Source organism: Halichoerus grypus, chromosome 8 (assembly GCF_964656455.1).
Source record: "Halichoerus grypus chromosome 8, mHalGry1.hap1.1, whole genome shotgun sequence".
Lineage (NCBI taxonomy): Eukaryota > Metazoa > Chordata > Mammalia > Carnivora > Phocidae > Halichoerus > Halichoerus grypus.
This window is the reverse complement of record NC_135719.1, coordinates 133624503-133629208: the sequence shown is the minus strand read 5'-3', so window position 1 is coordinate 133629208 and position 4706 is coordinate 133624503. Positions and strand designations below refer to the sequence as shown.

The window sequence follows — 4706 nt, the reverse complement described above, 5'->3', positions numbered from 1 at the left end:
TTAAGAAATGTCATAAAGTATCAAAAACTCCAAAGTTTCAATATGAAAATATTCAGCAATATTCAGTCAATGTTTTTTGCTTTTTTTTAAATTCACTGGTATTTCTCTGAATGTTTTATTCTTTCTTTAGCAGATACTTATGTATGATATATACATATTTATCCATAGTTTGCAAATTGCTAAATACTGGACATGTATGAAATGATTTTAACTGAATTTTGATATAAGCCTGATTTAACAAAAATATGTCAGATGGAATGAAAGAATATCTAAGCTAGTGTGTGGAGAATAAAATCTTTTTCAAATATCATCAGTGAGGTCCTGTATGAGAACCAGTTCTGAAGACATTGTAAGAAAGGCAGCAATCAGTCTGATTTTAATACTTCACTGGTCAGTACATTCAGGTATTTTCAATAAATTAGCTCTTGCTATAAAATTTCCTATGAGGGGCAACTGGTGGCTCAGTTGATTAAGCTCTGCCTTCAGCTAGGGTCATGATCCTGGGGTCCTAGGATCAAGCACCCCCCCACCTCTCCTGGTCAGTGTCCCCACTCAGCGGGGAGTCTACTTCTCCCTCTACCCCTCCCCCCACTAGTGTTCTCTCTGTCTCTCTCTCAAATAAATAAAATCTAAAATAAAATAAAATTTCCTATGCTAGTTAGCAATGCTAACTGGTTAGAAAAGTTTGGATTTACACTGGTTCAGTTTGCTCTGTGTCCAGTCCAAACAACCATCTACTGATGGCAAAACTGTATCAGGCGCCCATGTCGGATGCAGATACAGCAATATATCCACCCATGTGGCAATACAGGCAACAGAAGGTTTATCCTTGGAATAAATACGTAAATATTTTGCTGTGTGTGTGTGTGTGTGTGTGTGTAAAATATATATATATATATATATTTAAAAACTAAATTGCTTTGCTTTACAAGAGCTCCTGAAGGACTTTTCTTTTCACAGTGAAAGCAGATGGGTTTCATTAAACTGCCCAGACCATTATTTCTCTAATCATCTGCCTGGCCCAATCTGAGGGGAAAAGGGCAGACATATGAGGAATCTATTCTTCTCTGGCCTTCTCTGCAAGGCATCTGCTAAGACCTCATTCATCACTGGGAAAGCTGTGAACGGATCGCTACACAATACCCTAAGGTCTCATTGGGAGTGGTGGTGTAACACCTAACCTCTCCTCTGGTAAAGCAAAAGCAACATGTACTTTTGTCAAACTGTCAGCAGACACTTCCCTCTTGATATGGTTTGCTCAGCCCAGCCTTCTGCAGTGTCAACTAGCCACAAATGTTTCATTTTGAAGAAAACCCGCAACCACTGCCTTGATGTGGTTCTCACAGATGAATACTTTTGCCTCTGTAGTGGCTGAAAGTGTGTGGGATTTGTTTGCCTCCAGAGGGATCCAAACTATTTAGGAAACAAAATGGCTCTCAAATTTGATTGCCAAATTATATTATCAGGCTACATAGCTATTTAATAAAATCCGCCCAAAATATCTCCTTTATCAACCATGTGCAAAACGATAGATCATTCAATCATTCGTAATATCATAGGACCACTACTTTTCTGGCGGGCTTGAGGAGTAATGGGAGATTGCAGACACCGGTCCCTCACCACCACCCCGTGCCCCAACGGGGACTGAAGGATAATGTAGTGTTAACTATATGGCCTATACTTACCTTCAATCATGGGTGCCGTAACTTTTCAATCAAATGAAGTTAAGGCTAGAATCACCATCCACTTCTTAATTACACTGGGAAATATCTCAATCATTTTGTTTTTAGAGGTGGCATGAGAATTATGAATGACAGATAATGGCATTTGTTATGCACATTGTGAAGTGGTCCATTAGGCCATGGAAATTTCTTCCATGTAACAGTATTCACCCTGACTCCCTTCATAATTCTAGTTCCTAGTTGCCTGAAGGCTAAGACACTTGAGAAATCATGCGATACCTATTAAAAACTCAACCTTCCTTTGGTTTTCATGGAGTGTCTTTAATCACATAGTGGCTTTTTATTTATGTTATTTTTTAGTACAATTACCTCTCCATTTCTAAAGTGTTGCATACTACTAAATATCACAGACCATTTCCATTTATAATGAATTCGGTTTACCTGTTTAATGTCAATGTGAGTTTTGATGTTCTCAAGGATGATTTTCTATTCACAAATATTTTTATTTAAACATTCAATATTAAAATTATTAAAATTACATGTCCTAACCTGGGGTGGGAGGAGAGTTTTTATGTTTTGTTTCCAATATCTATTAATAAGAACAGCAAATGATGAAGGTCACTTTTAAGGGGCCATAATGTTTTTTTTTTCCATTTACATAAAATTTATTTAAATAGACTCAGACATTTTAAACTATTTATGGAATGATTGTATTGTATTTTATTTTATTTTATTTTATTTTTAAATACTTAAATTATCCAATTGATAAAAAACCATCCTAAGTACTTACGTGAATCTTATGAATGAAATACATATGGTATTCTCTTAAATCATTCACTAGTGTGTATAAACTGTATTAGGCTCAATATAAAATTGCGAACTAGATTCATTACTCAGCACATTTAAAAACGAAATTACAATATTGACCCTGATTGGCTAAATTCTCAATTTGTAACTTAACCAAGGGACTAGTCAGGATATAGATAGCCATGCCACATCATCACCTACTTCTAACAGCGTGCAGAAGTCTGAAAATATGACCAATAAGCCATATCATTTAATGAGATTTTATATTATTTTGTCTTCTTATATTTTAAGTGAATTCTCATCTAGGTTTATGAAGTAGTACTCTATAATTCTTTAAGATTATAAATCTTAAGTCTGACCGAAAGTTTTATTTTTCTAACAGTTCAAGGGCCCTTCCAATGTCATTTATCCTGAAGCTATGAGAAAATGTGAAGTGTGGCGGTCATTTACATCCCCATGAGAGCGAGATTTCATGTGTGCGAAGCTTGTTTCAAGGACTCAGCTTCCTCCCTTAATACACCTGTTTTTAGCTACCATCCTCTCTTACAGGATATTTGTAAGGCATGATGACACATGCAAGCCTTTTATAATCTCACACCATCTTTTTTTTTTTTTTCATTCTTTCTCAGTGCAAATGCCCTGATTTTATTAAGTGGCTTATCTTGTTGGCCACCCCCACACGTTAAAATGACTCCGTGTGTAGAATTGGTGCCATGTCACTTATGCTTTAAGACCAAAATCAAATCTCACCATATCTGTGAGATGTCTATTATTTCACTGAAATGTGGCCCCAGACGCCATTGCCCTAGAATTTATGGCAATGGTTCCTAAGGCCTGCGGGTCAGAAATCTGGGCAGTCTCTCCTCCTGGATGATGCAGGGGGTGGGCCATCAAGTAGCTGGAGTTCTAAGTCTTGCTTACCTGCTTCACCCAGAGCAGAACGCCCCCCCCCTTTTTTTCCTTGTTCAAATGAAACTAACATCCATATATGAATACCACAGCTTTTAAAATATAATAAAAGAAGCAGCTTTGCGCAGTGGCAGTATCGTAACCAATGAGGTTTATCCGAGGCGCGATTATTGCTAATTGAAAATACAGTAAAAGAATACAAAGTAAAACAAATACTTCCCCTCCCTGCTAGATTATAAATGCCAAGAAAGTGATGATTTATAACATTCCTTTGATTTCCCCAATACCACTTTGTCTATAATTTAGTGAATGAATAAATGAAATACTATTAGATGGGCTGACATTATGCTAGATATGAGAAAAAGTAAACTTTTTTTTTTTTTTTTTTTTTTTTCCAGAGATACTATGATGTAATGGAAAAAAGATTAGGCTAAAATTTAGGAAAGCTAGTTCAAGCCTGAAACGAGCTTGCTGTTCTAGCTATAAGATAACCCTCTTGTTTATTAAGTTCCGTTTCAATTGAGTAATATTTACTATAATGTCAAATCAAGTGCTGCATGCAAGGAGGCAGGTCATAATTATGGTTAAGAACTTAGGCTTTCAAGCTAGACTGCTCACATTCAATCCTGGCGATGATTTACACTTCTGACCTTGGGCAAGCTACTGAACCTTCCCTAAGCCTCAGTACTTCCATCTGTAAGATGGAAATACCTTATGGAGTTGTTGTTGGATAAATTAATTCATGTGTAGTAGACAGCAGTACCAGCAGGATTACATCAGGAAATGCTCTGAACAACAGAAAGTGCTAGCCAGTGAAGATACAACTCAAGTTATCTCAATGTTTATAATTTTCTAGCACCACAAAAATACAGTTAAGGAGAATTTAGTGCAGCTTTTTGAATTATTTAGCATTTCAGAATCCTCAGAATTATACAGTGATTATCATGTGTTCTATGAGGTTTTGCATTAAAGCAAGATAAAGCCAAAATCATGCTAATTATTATCAATATAGACAAAACTACTGTAGCAGCATTTTCTTGTCACTTATTCAGAAGTTATATGTACTTACTTGTATTGCCAGGACATTTTATAAAAGTTGATGTGATGGCATATGTTCTTTTTTTGTCGTTCTTGTGTCCTTGAGGTAAGCTTCCAAGAACAGAACCACAGTTAGGGTAAAACACTCGTCCTCATTTGCCTGGGACTTTCCCAGTTGATGCACTAGAAATCTGTTACCCAGGCACCCCTCAGTTCTGGGCAAACCAGAATAGTTGGGCACCCTGCGGCTTCTTTCTCTATCCCCTATAA

The 4706-nt window shown here is 36.6% G+C and overlaps 1 pseudogene; it reads left to right on the top strand.

Annotated features, from left to right (window-relative positions):
• Positions 1-3514: 3514 nt before the first annotated feature.
• Positions 3515-3586, top strand: LOC118526061 (U4 spliceosomal RNA; annotated as a pseudogene).
• Positions 3587-4706: the final 1120 nt, after the last annotated feature.